The sequence below is a fragment of the Canis lupus genome, chromosome 16 (genome assembly GCF_011100685.1).
Source record: "Canis lupus familiaris isolate Mischka breed German Shepherd chromosome 16, alternate assembly UU_Cfam_GSD_1.0, whole genome shotgun sequence".
Lineage (NCBI taxonomy): Eukaryota > Metazoa > Chordata > Mammalia > Carnivora > Canidae > Canis > Canis lupus.
In genome coordinates, this window is record NC_049237.1 from 25,250,131 (window position 1) to 25,263,996 (window position 13,866).

The 13,866-nt window shown below is 48.9% G+C and overlaps 1 long non-coding RNA gene across 1 annotated transcript; it reads left to right on the forward strand.

Annotated features, from left to right (window-relative positions):
- Window positions 1-1,281, forward strand: LOC111090162. Its single transcript, XR_005371425.1, has 2 exons — window positions 1-348; window positions 879-1,281. It is a non-coding gene; the product is annotated as an uncharacterized LOC111090162 (long non-coding RNA).
- Window positions 1,282-13,866: the final 12,585 nt, after the last annotated feature.

The following is a 13,866-nucleotide window of genomic DNA, read 5'->3' on the forward strand; positions in this document are numbered from 1 at the left end:
GTAACAAATCACCACGCACCTAAAACAACAAAGTTTATTCTCTTATAGTTCTGGAGGCCAGATTTCTGAAGTCAAGGTGTTGGCAGGGCCAGGCTCCTTCTGAAGGCTCTAGGAAAGGATCTGCTCCATGCTTTTTTCATCGGCTCTGGTGGTTGCTAACAATTCTTGTCATTCCTTGGTGTATAGACACATCACTCCAGTCTCTGCCCCCATCTTCACAGGGGATTTACTCCATGTCCGTGTCTCTTCACCTGCCCTTCTTATAAAGACACCAGTCGTTGGGTTTAGGGTCCTCCCAGAGTATGACCTGCTCTCAACTAATTATATCTGCAAAGACCTTATGTCCAGGTAAGGTCATATTTTGAGACTCTGGGTGGACATGAATTTTGGGGGACACTATTCATCCCAGTAGAAATGTGTTGACCTCTTCATCTTGCTCATATAAGACCCAGTGTCTGGCACATAGTAGGAGCTGAACAAAAAGTTTTCAGAATTGAATGCAACTGATTATTGGCTTCCAGTGTGTTTGGCTACGGTTCTCTTCAATTAACATTCACTGAGTTTCCTTTCCACAGGGCTGGTTAATCATTTTGTGACATTTTCTCATGAAAAATTAGAACCAAATCAGTGTGGGATGACTTCCTGGTGATATTCACACTCATTTAAAATTCATCTTTTTTTTCAAAATAAGATATGGACATAGTTTAAAAGTGAAATAATGCTTTAAAGAATCAGAAGAATTTATGGCAACACAGAGCAATTTCCTTCCCATACCTCAGTCCTGTTTCCCGGATACAACTCCTCTTCCCTCTCCTGGCTGCATCTTGCGGTGCTTGACTCCATGTTTCTAAGTAACCTATGTATTTTATCAATTTCAGGCATTGCAACGCCTGTCAGCGCCTGACCCCTGTTCCTTGGGCCTTCCCTCTTCAGTGCAGATGGCCCGCTTCTACTTGCCAATATCTGCATCTCTTTGCCTGAAGACTTTTCAGAGACCTCTCCACCTGTGCTTGGGGCAGGCCAGAAGTGCCAAGGAATTAGCCTAGAGGTGGCTGCCAACCTGATGGGACTTGGCGTACAATTCCCTTGCTCTGGCACGCTGCTAGACTAACCCTAGGCATGTGCTACACTATTCCCCAGACTTTCTCTGCCCAATTAAGATCTAGTTGCCCCAGGTAGCTTCGGATTGGTCATGAACCCTTATTGCTGGCCTCTCTCCTCTTCACTCCTCTGTGGTGTTTTATGTACCTCCCAAGTGAACTTTTTTTTAAAAAACAAAAAAATCTATACCACTGGGATGCCTGGGTGGCTCAGTGTTTGAGTATCTGCCTTCAGCTCAGGGTGTGATCCTGGGGTCCTGGGGTCGAGTCCTGCATTGGGTCCCTGCATGGAGCCTGCTTCTCCCTCTGTCTGTGTCTCTGCCTCTCTCTGTGTCTCTCATGAATAAATAAATAAAATATCTTTTTAAAAATGTATATGCTATTTTTTATTGTGATAAAATAGACATAGCATAAAATTTATTATTTTCATGAGTTTTAAGTGTATAATTCAGCAGCATTAAGTACATCACATTGTTGTGCAACCATTACCACTACCCATCTGCAGGATTTTTCACCATCTCAAACTGAAATTCTGTGCCTACTAATGAAAAACTCCTGTATGAGTCCTGGGCTAGACCATGGCATTGAAATGTGTGCTCTACCATGTATGAGCTGTGTGTCCTTGGACAAGTCACATCCTCTCTGTGTCTCAGGATCGTGTGTGAAATGGGATTGTAATAATATTTACCTTAGAGGTAACTAAGATAATGCCTGCAAAATACTTTGCTGTTTTGAGTACAGAGTAAGGACTTAGCAAGTTGGAGCAATTGTTATCATTAGTGCATTTAATGCATTAATGTATGTCTCAGAGATAAGAGATAAGAATGTCTCTGCAAGTATTATCATTATTACATCTGAATTTAGACCAATTATTGCAAGAAAAAGTCCCTAACGCCTTTAACAAAGCAAGCTATTCATTAAATTATTTATTTATGATTATTTAATATTTGTTCTTTTTTTCTTTCTTTCATATTTGTTCTTTGTCATTAATTTACTTAGTTGTTTATGAAGCACCTAGTACATAGCCAACACGACATAACTAAGCCCTGCAGGAACACATGGAGGTGCAGCCTCTTGTCTGTAGGGAGCTCACAGTTCAGCCGGGGAGAAGAGTTACAGAACAGCTCTATAGGGAGTCACGAGTTAATGGCGGAAATGAAACAAGTGAGCAAGGAGTTGTGGGGTTAGATTAGGGAAAGCTTGGCTTCGTGGATGTGGAATCGGTCTGGGCTTGGAGCAAGAGGCAGTTCCAGATGCCAAGGAAGGAAGGGGTCCCCAGGTGGCAGAAGCAGCTGGAGTCCCCCAGGGCAGGAGGAGAGACTTCGCGTTGGCACATCCTGGTGAGAAGAGGGTGGGGAGGTGTGGGTAAATTTGGATGGGTGAGGTGTAGTCTGACTGTGAATGGCTTAGAAGGTGAGGCGACAAGAGGGCAGGTCATGCGGCAGGATTCTCGCGCAGGACTGTGGCCGCGCGGCCTTAGAGCAGCAGGGCCCTGGTGCTTTACTCCGGTCTCCACCCACCCTAAGGAGAATGAGAACTCAAGGAGGGAAGTTTCCAAACTCGCCTGAAAAGCTGAGTGATGGGATGGATGAAAAATTGATGTGAGGCATAAATATTGCAGGAGCGAATGTGCCAGATACACTTAAGGATAAAGCTAAGGGAGAAACTTCCTGCTGTAGAGAGAACTAGCTCCTGCCTGTGGGAAGAGAGGGGGGCAGGGGTGGGATTCCCGCGGGGGGCTCCCTGGTGCCCCGGCCAGGCTTGGGGGCTCCCGGATCCTTGGCTCAGTGAAGCTCCGATGTAAGGTGATTGCAAGTGTCCCCTTGGTGGGGGTGGGTGTGTGGTGGAGTGGGGACAGGTGCCACCTCTCTCTGCCTCCAGGCTGCTGCTCTGGGGTTTCTTCTAGCTCCTGCTAAGCGAAGTGCAGATCTGGCCTTAGGAAAGCTGCAGTCTCTCTAAACTTGCAGGTACTTACTTGAAGACACTGGGTAGGTTCCCCTCTCCACAAGCCCCATGAGCTCTTCCTCATGCAGGGACTTGCTTCTGTGCTCTGGGTATTGTCTAAAAGTCCCTGTCACCCAGTATGGTCCCCCAGTGGTCAATGTTCCCATGGTCTGAGTCACTCTTCTGTTTTCCCCTTTGATGTCCAAGCACCCCAGAGAACCTGCGGGAAGATTTTTCATCCCTGATGAGTGGGACCATCCTTGCATCTAAATACCAGCTAACTTCCTTCTGAAAGGAGTAAAGGGAAAGACCCGGAGTCTTGACATCAGCTCAAAAGGAGCATCCTCTTACATCTCAAGCCATTTCTCATCAGCCTGTCTCTGGCAGCTTCTCCCAGGACTACTGGAGGTTTAGCTGGCTGGTCTGGAGGTGGGGTGCGCAGTAGGAGGGGGCAGTTATGGCAGCCGAGGCAGGTGGTGAGAAAAATTGTGTCTAGTGCAATGCTGATCAATGTTCAACAACCCGCTTTGGGGGACAGAGGAGGACCCTTGATTGGGAACATCTGCTGACCTCACTGGCGTCAGTCCTCTCCCCCCGACCCATGTCACACCACCAATAGGATGTCTAGAGGCTTGCACAATTCCCAAAGACTTGGCAGTAGTCTCACACAGCCGGTAGATGTTTTCTCCAGCACATCACTGGTCCTGCTGTCTCTGGAGGCTTAGAAACCCAAGCTACCATCATGCCCTTTACCATCAGCCATGATAGAACGAGGTATCTTGTCTCCCTGTGCTTCAGGGCCTCACAGGGCCAGGAATGTGGGTTTCTCTGGTCCCAGCACAGGTCACTAATGTAGAAGTTAGGAACTGGGAAATCACATGGAGCTTTGGAGACTGAGTTCCTCTGAGTTCAGTGACTGCTCTGTGACTTGTCTGGTGGCACCACACGGTCAGGTGCAGGAAGGAAGGAGGGTAAGTGGAAAAGCACTGCAGTCACTTGGGAAAGCCAGCCATTGATCTAGCTCTCTCGACTCCCAGTGATAGACATTGCAGCTCCTCTCACTGGCTGGAAGTTTTCTGACACCGTTAATGCAAGCCTCAGAAGGTTGTGGTAATGAGTGGCTAACATGTATCAAGCTCCATTAAGAGGCCAGGCAGCATGCTAGCTGCTGTATAGACATCTCCACAACATCCCCAGGAGGTAAGTGGAACTTTATTCCACTTTACGCATAAGGAAACTGAAGCTTGGATTAAATGATGTGCCCCAGGTGACACAGCTGGGAAGTAGCATAGCTGGCATTTGAAGCTGGTTTCATTTGAATCTAGAGCCCATCTTCCTAAACACAATCTCCTCACTCCTAATGACGTATCACCAAATACAAAGTCAAGGCCCTTTCTGGAACTCAAGACAATCAGGTGGTGGCCACGTCCTCTGTCCTTTCCAGTGTCTGGTTCTCTGCAGCAGGAACTCACAGGATCTTAGTGACCTGGCCCTGGAGGCCAGGTTGCCATGCTTGGCTCACCCTCGGCTGTCTCCAGCTCTGACCCCACTGCAGTCAGGAAGGAGTGTGGAAACCCGGATAGCAGGGACCCTGAGGATGGAGGCAAATGGCACCCTCGGTTATGGCAGCAAATTAAATCCTGCCAACCGTGAATGAGCTCAGGCTCTGAGAAAGGAACCCGCTTTCAGGAGCAGTTTGTCTCTGTATTGCTGGTAAGAGCAGAGGGTCTGTGGCCGTCGCGAGGAACCTAGGGGCTCTCTGGAATGCTGTCGGGAGGACCAGGACACACGGGAACTCGTGCAAGGTAAGCGACGGTCTCAGGAGCTGTAGGACACTGTCGTGGGTCCTGTTGCGATGACAGAGGAGGTTAATGACTGAGAAAGAATTAGGGTCTGAGCACAACAGATTGAAACATGTCAGGGTGTCTCCCCCGATTCACTGAAGATGCAATTTCAAGCAGCCGGTGCTGACGACATGGACAGAAGGCTCTATACCCTGGAAAAAGCGACTTTGTTGAGTTTTCCTTGCTTGGTTGGCTGTGCCTGAAGAGCTCCCTCTCACTGCATTCTGTGACCACGAGGCACAATCTGGTACCTGCTTCTCTTTCCAGCGTCCCCACCCCCCCGCATTGAACCTATACCTCACTTCCCATCCTCTGTGTCCTTGGAGTGACCCCCAACCCCAACCTTGGGTACAAACCTTCACAACTCCTAGATGCAGCTCAAGCGTAGCCTCCTCCTTTGGTTCTGATTCCTTCCCCACTCCCTCCGCCTCTGTGCTCCCCTAACAGGGCTCTGTATCTTTCTTGTGGCATGTTTTTATTTGTATCATATCTGTGTGCGAGGAAGCTTCTCGAGGGCATGACCCATGTGGAACTTATTGCTGTACCCACCAGAGTACCTGGCTTGGTGCCTTGCTCATAATAAGGATTCAGAAGATATTTGCTGAACAGAATTTTTAATCTTATTTTGGGTGTAAATATACCCACCAAAAATTAAATTTGGGCAATGACCTGAATGGGTTACCTGCTGGGCATGCCTCTGCCGATACAAGGATTATCAGCCAGTACCTTGTGGACTTGATGGTTATGCATTCATCCCCAAATATGTGCTCATCCCTAGATGAACCAATAAAATTTAATTTATTAATCTCTAGCACTGAGACCCAGACAGACCCTGACCTTTGGTGAACCCACTGCATAAAAAACACACAGAAAGCACCACCTAGAGCAGAATGAGGCTTCTGGTTAACCTTCTGAATGTCAATCTTCCGTAGAACTTCTGCATTAGATGCAAGAGCCTCAATTAGATGAGGAAAGTCCGTGATAATGTGTTCAGTGCTACACTTCAAAATGATTAAGCGCAGAGTCTAGCCATGCAGGGGATCCCAGACATCTAAATGTGTCGTTGTGTTGAATTTCAAGTATCTCTTCTTGGTCTGCCTTGTAAAAATTCCCTCTGCCGGTTTTAATTTCTACTCAGCTGTGCAGCAGGAAAGGTGAGGGCCAAGCAGCCAAAGTTGCAAAGGGAGTGAGAGGACCTGCCATCTCATAGCTATAGAGAAGAAAGGCGCCCATTGTTCCTCATGGGGATGTGGTGGTGGTAGGGGTGGGGTGGGGGGTGGGCAAAGCACAGGGGCAGAGCTCAATGAGAAAGGGTGGCCTGTGACATGCAGGGCAGCCCTGGATTGGCTCCACCACCGAGGCCGGCAGGACCCAGCAGCCCCCAGCCCCACACAGTCCGGGGGCCCCAGCACACCCAGCCAGCACCTTGCAAACACATCAGCTGATCCCAGCAGGGCCCAGAGCCAGGAGAGACTCGCCCTATCTCTTCCGTGCTTGAACTTGGATTTGGGCCTCTGGGTCTCTTGCCGACAACTTTACTAACAGCCTTTGCCTTCTCCTTTCTACTCCGTGCCTCTGTCCTTTGCCTTTCTCTGCACGTGCTCTGCAGTCCTGCCACCCTGGGAACCTGCCCACATCCCTGCCCCTGCCTCCCCACGGTGCTCCTGCCACGCTGCCAGCTTCCCACTGTCCTCCAGCCTCCAGGTCAGTTTTGCCCAGTGTCAGGGGTGATTGAATTTGTGCTCACCCGTGGTTCGAGAGATGTGGCCTTGCAGCAAACATGCTGCCAACAGGCTTCAGTGTCTTTGCTCCTTTTGGATGGGGTTCTGCTTTACTTTGTGTGACCAGGCCTCCACATGTCCTTTCGTGGCCTGGGACCAGCAGCCAGTGTCACTGAGCCCACCTGCCAGGCCTTGCTGAGAGCTTCTCACAGCTTGTTGTATTGACTTCACCCTTAGGATAGTCAGGTGGGATTAAAGCTCTTTTTTCCCCACATTTTACCCCTGAGTAAATTGAGACCTAGAAGATTTAAATACTAGGCCCAGGTGGACTTTCAGCCCCACTGCCTTTTCTTTTTGAGGTCTATACCACCTTACTTATCCCCTGTACCCCAGCTTCAGTTCCTCCCCTGAGCCATATGCCTATGTCTTTGCTGCACGGCACACGAGTGGACCCTGGGCTCCCAGAGAGCTCCAAAGAGAGATCTCTAGTCCACCCACTGCACTGAGCTCTCTCTGTACTGATCCTGGAGGCCCTCTTAGCTCCCTGCCTCAGCTTCTCACTACTCTGTGTTAAACGCCGGCCTCTTTCCCCAGCATCCAGAACTGTAACCCTCGCCACCATTCCCAGCTCCTTCCCACTGTTCCCTACCTTGACCATGTGGCTGCCCTGATTCCTCACGGTTCCACATACACATCTGGATTTTGCACAGGCTCTTTCCCTTCTGAGAATACCTTGCCCTCCTTCTCTGATAGACTCCTCGTAACCCCTCGGAGCCCACTGCAAATGCCCTCTCTCTGGATGCTTTTCCTTATGCTCTCAGTTCTGCTCTGCTCCCACCTGCCCGGTACCCCTGCCACTTGCGTCTGTGAATGCCATTTGCATCCTGGTGCCAGCTCCTTGTGAGCGGGGCCCCCATATCCTCCGTTTGTGACTTGCTAGCATCCCACACAGCACACATTCCTAGTGGACAGATGTTTATATGATGTTCATTCAAAGCTTGTTCACATTCAGTGTTTCATTTGATCTTGACAATAAACTGTGGAGAAGAAGGGAGTTTAGGGCAAAAGGGACATGAACCCATGAAATAAGAAGACTGGCAGTCCTCCTCCGGGAAAGTGAGGAAGAAGGCACAATCCCCTATATTTGTCTGCTCTCACAGCCATAACAAAGGGCCACAGACTGAGTGCTTGAACAGCAGAGATTTCTTTTCTCATAGCTTTGGAGGCTGGAAGCCCTACATCAAAAAGTGTTGACAGGGTTGGTTTCTTCTGAGGCCTCTCTCCTTGGCTTGGAGATGGCCATCTTCTCCCTGTGTCCCCGGGTGGCCTTCCATTGGCGTGTCTGTGTCCCAGTTTCTTCTTATAAGGACACACCAGCCATTTTGAATTAGGGGCCAGTCATATGACCTCATTAACTTAAACACCTCTTTCAGGGGCTCCATCTCTAAATACAGTCACATTCTAAGGCACTGGGGGTGAAACTTCAACACATGAATTTGGGGGGGCCCAATTCAGGTGACAACTTCTGTTTGGCAGATGGGAAGGGGAGGAAGGTCATGCAGGTGGTGTTCCCACCAGCACCATACACTGTGGGTAGAGGGTGTTGCCCTTACCATCCCCAGACCCTCTGCCTTCCTACAAGGCCTAAGGTCACCTGGTAGGGGATGTTGCCTCGGCCTTCCCCATCCTTCTAGACTCCGCGTCTACCAGCAGGTGCGCCGTCATCTCAAGCTCGTAGCCCCCTCGCTGCGGGAAGACTCTCTGACTGTCCTTCTGCAGGAAGGCCCTCCTTCCTCCAGCTGTCTTCATAAATGCAGTCCCTCCCAGGCCCTCCGTGCCGGTCTCCAGGTCTCCGTGCACACAGCCCTTGCCTCCTGAACGTGCTGTTTTCCTCCCTCTTGCTCTCGGTGAGTGCCTCCAGGCCTCTGATCCTTAGCCCGTGTGCTCTTGTCCCTCCAGTGGCACTGCCATCTCTTTGTAAGCTGCACTGTGCTGCATGCTTTCATTCCCTAGCCCCTGACTCGGTGCTGGCCCCATGGGAGGCACTCGGCAGATACTGGTGGAAATGAGCTGAAATGCTTAGAGATGCAGGGCTCCGTATACTCCTTTTACAGAAGTAAACACCGAACCTAAATGTTGGGAGCAGAGCCTGGTCTAGCATGTCCTCCAGTCTTCCTGCAATTTCCTCCCTCACTCTTTTAAAGGCTGAGGTGTGTAGGGGGTGAGGACGGTGGTCCCGGGCCATCCGAGTAGAGCAGCTGACCCACTGAGCCATGGCTCCTGGCTCCCATCCCCTACTGTCGTCCCCAGTCCTCTCTGGGTACGCCTCCTACATGGCCCCTCTCTTTCCTCAGCCCTCCCTCTCCAAACACACAGCAACTCCTTGCAGGACAGAGCAGTAGGGACAGGGGTCTTTGAAGGGGGTACTTTCTGACCCACCAGACATGCAGCATTCTTTGCTTCTCCCAATCCCTCCTGTTACCTCAGGCCAATTTTTATGCCCAAATAGGTCTCCAAAATCTGGCTCTATAGCTGAGTGCCTTGAAAAATACCTTCCCTTGTGAAATAAGTTAGGAGAACACTATTGTTTACCTCTTGGGATTCACATCTAAGCATAGATACTAAGGGCTCTGAGAAGTCCTGCAGTAAAGAACCCTGCTTACCTTTCCTTTGCCTGACTTTCCCTACTTTACAATATTCTCCCCATGATCCCTGGATAGCTTCCCCTCACAAGACAACTCTTAATATGCTGGGGACTCATATGAACTTTGGAGCTTGCAAGTAGGGCTGCAAGTAGAAAGTGGAAAAGGGAAACATCAGGAAAGGTGCTATGACAGCAGCAGTAGGTGACAAGGCCCAGCGTGCTGCCTATCTGTGGGCCTGCAGAGCAGTCTATGAAGTGGGAAGAAGCAAAACTCCTAGTGCCTGCCTCCTTGGCTTATGCAGTGGTCAGAGGCAGGAGGGAAAATGAAGTTTCCTAGGAAGGCACAACAGCAGGGCCACTGGCGGCATCCCTGCCTCCCCTCCAGAGCTCCCCGGCACAACTCTTGGGCTGGCTGAGTAAACACTCAAAATCCTGGGGGCTCAGCCATGGCTCTGGTCAAGAGTCAAGGAAGTGGAGCCCCGAGCTGCTGTCAGGTGCACCTGCAGTGGGAGAGAGCAGGCTTGAGCTTTGGTATTCTGTTTAGAAAGGCTGTCGGGACCTATATCAATAGATTGATATTCTTCTGATGAAATTTCTTCCCACAGCTTCAGGGAAGAGCCTGGGAGGTGGAGTACAAGGGAAATAGCTCAAGATCTCAGTGGCAGCAATGACTTGCTCCTGAGCATGCAGAGCAGGTGCTGAGGCTCTTGGGGGAGTGGGAGGAAAGTCAGTGTCCCCACAATGAAAGCACTAAGCCGTCTCTGCATTCCTACAGATCCTCCTTGGCTCCCCTCTTCCCTTCCAGCTCCATCCTCGTGGGCAGCTGAGGGGCGGTGGGTGGGGGGTTGGGGGGGCACTATGTGACCTACCATGCTGGTGATGCAGGAGCAGGGCTCACTCAGGGAGCTCCATGGACTCCACCTGCAGCCTTGGTCAGCCACAGGTCAGGGCACTCGGTTCTAATGGGAGGGGAGCCGTACCTTCATTGTAACAATGGAACTGCAGTACCAGCCAAGCAGAGGTCGCACTGCTGAGGTGGAAAAGGCCCTAAGGAACTGAGCTGGGTTGCAGTTCCCGGGGTAGATCTCCTGCTCTTTTCCATATCTCATCATTAATACAGAAGCCAACAGCATGCGTAGAGAGTAGGCTGAAGGAGGTGCCACAGCGCGACTGTGGGGAACCTCCAGACTTACTGGAAAGCCTTGCTTTTCCACTGAGGTAGATGCTCTGGAATCTGTGCCAGCTGCAGACATTTCAGCATCTCGATTACAAGAAACAGAAGAGGCAAGGTGCATGGCCAAATAAATTCTCACACAGCCTGTGCCTCGTCTCTAACTGTTGCACCTGCCTGCATATTTCCTGGCCGTGACCTCTGAGAGCTGTTCACTTCCTGAAGGTGTGAGAAGAGCCAGGAAGAACATGCAGATAGTTGTTGTTTTAGACATGATGGGGGTGGTGATCCCATGGGGACTGGACACCGAGGCAAGACTACAGTGGAAGCCCATGTGCCTGGAGCCTGGGAAACTTGGGTGGACATCCTGCCTCTTCCACGTACAAGCCTTTGACAGGTTATCAAGTTCTAAGAGTCTCAATTTCTTCATCTGTAAAATTGTATTAAGATACCTGTAATTATTTATTTACCAAATAATAAAAACAGCTATAAAAACATACTAAGGTGTATTCTGGGTACTGGAAGTAAAGCAGTAAAGGAAATGCAAAGTTTCTCCTCATAAGATGCTTATAGTCTAATGTGGGAGGATGAAAATCAACAAACAATTATACACTGTGTCAGGTGGTAGTAACACTAGTAAGGAAAATAAAACAGGGTGAGGGAACAGAGAAAGACAGTGTATATGTGTGGAGCCAATTCTTTCCTCAAGTATGATCGAGGAAGGCATCTTTGGGTGCCTGGGTGGCTCAGTGGTTGAGTGTCTGCCTTCAGCTCAGGGTGTGATCCCAGTATCCTGGGATCGAGTTCCACATTGGGCTTCCTGCGTGGAGCCTGCTTCTCCCTCTGCCTGTGTCTCTGCCTCTCTCTCTCTCTGTGTCTTTCATGAATAAATAAATAATTTTTTTTTTAAGAAGGCATCTTGAACAGAAACTGGAAGGAAACTGGAAGAAAGTGAGGTGCCATACAGACATCCAGACACAGGAAAGAGCAAGTTCAAAAGTACTGGGTTGGGAGAGTGCCTGGCAAGTTCAAGCAACATGAGGGTGCTGTGTGTGGCTGGAGGGGTGGGGCCAAGGGAAGAGTGGGAGAGAAGAGAGTACAGAGGTTGTGTGTGTGTGTGTGTGTGTGTGTGTGTGTGTGTGTGTGTGTGTGTGTAGTGGGTGGTGGAATCACGTGGGCCTTGCAGAGTTACTCTAAGTGAGATAGAAAAGCCACTGGTGCCTTGATCAGAGAAATGACAAGGCCCAATGTACATTTTAGAAGTATCACTCTGATAGCTCAGTGGAAAATAGATTTTATGACTATAAGTGGAGAAGCAGAAAGACCAGTTCGGGGGACTCCTGCATCTTCAGGTGAGCAACGACAACAGTTTGGAATATGGCTGTGGTGTTAGTGGTAAGCAGTAGTCAGGTTCTAGATATATTCTATCGGTAGAACCTACAGGATGTGCTGGTCAGTGGGATGGGGTATGTGAATAGCGAGGTACAAAGACAAAACCTTAAGGTTTTGTCCTGAGCAATTCGAAAAATGGAATTGTCATATGTTGAAATGAGGAATATGATGGGAAACAGACACTCGAGTTACGTGTGGGGGTGCTAGAGGCAAGAGTCTGGCTTTATGTGAGGTGGCAAGCATCTGTTGGACACCCAGTAGAGATAATGAGCAGACAGTTGCATATGACAGTCTGGGGCCCAGGGGAGAGCCTGGGGCAGGGATACAAGGTTGGAAATCATTGGTGTCTAGACAGTTTAAAAATTTTGTCACTGCATGAGATCATCAAGAGAATGAGTGAAGATAGAGAAAAGAAGCGGTCTGTGGGACACTCTGACTTTTAGAAGTTGAAAAAAACCAAAATCTCCAAGAGAGTCTGGGAAGGTATGCTTAAGACAGGGCATGGGACACAACACAGGGTAGGTGCTCAGTAAAACATAACCACCAGCCTCCCAGCCACCGCTGTCTTTATGGTTAAAGTCCTGGAGAATGAAGTTTGAAGCACAAATAGCAAGATTCAGGAACATGCACTTTACCTACAGTTGTCCTCTTTTCCTTCCCTTTCCTCTTTGGTTCCTCATTACCCATGGCCTCAGACTCCCGTTTACTTAATAAAAGCAAAACAAAATAACAAAAACTTCTGGATACATTAAAATGCCCAGCATGCAACTCAGTTCAAAATAATCAGGAAAAGCTGAACCTTTGGGTAGTCAGTGTGGGGTGAGTAATCATTGGGCAGGGTCATCACGGGAAGAGTCAGGAATCCTCTTACCAACTCATGGTGTGACCTCAGATGGGTAAGTTCATGCCTCCTGTCCTTGAGGAGAATGGACATTTCCATTCAGATAAGAATACCGATCTCATCAATTTTCCAACTCAGATGGCATCTTGCCAATTGCTTGTCTTGTTTTCAAAGCATATAGATCCTACCCTCAATTATTAAAGTAAGATAATGCTTCTTTTGTTTTCCCTCTGAGAGTCTAACCTCAAATTGTTGGCTATTTAGTATTCACCAAAGTCTGAGAGAGAAGTGCTTTTTAGGGGTGACTGTCTAAGGACCCCCAACTTACCCACCCCCATGGGCACTAGAGACCTGTGGATCTCATTGGACCACCAGAAGGCCAATTACTTGAACCATATTAGTTTATTTCCTTGCATAATTATCTTCTTTGAATTGCATTTTAGGAACCATGCCCTTGGCTTTAATTAAACATCCTTGAAACAGCCATGCAAAGTTCACTGCTGCATTTGCAGAAGAACTATTGTTGCAAACATCATCCTATGCCATTCTGGAAAAGCCTTTCCAAGTGTTTCTGTGGAGCACGAGTCTGCAGGATAGTAATAAAAATTTCATTATGGGGAAAGGTTAGTGAGTTTCGAAAAAAGTAGGTGTCCTTCCTGAAGGTCATCTAAAAGGCTTTACTAACCAAAAATATGTGGATCCCTAGAAAGGGCATAAGCTATGCAAGATTTCCCACTTAATTGACCATAGAATCCTATTTGGGTGGCATATCTCTCAGGACCAGTGCTCCATGAGCCCAGAAGAGGTTCTGGATGCTTAATGCTCAGGCAGTCCAGCATTGTGGAAGGGCCTGTGGGAAGGTACAGAGAGGAGGGGCTTGTAAGCAATTGACAGGGGAGCCTGCAGGTGTATGATCAATGACTAGGCATGTAGATCATCAGTGCACAGTGGTCTTGGGCAGTTGGGGTCCTAGAAGGCTACACAGCATCCTGGCTCTATCAGTTATTAACTCTGCCATTCACAGAGGCAGGCCATGTGATCTTGGTGTAAAACAACACTCAGAGTTAAAATATTAAAAAATATGTTAGGTGTTAGGAGAAGGGTGTAGAGATGTTTGTTAAATTAATGTTTCATGGTAGTGTTGGGGAGGGAGGCCAATTGCTGTAAGAGCTTGCTACCTGGGAATAACAGAGAACCTCTCTCCTCTCC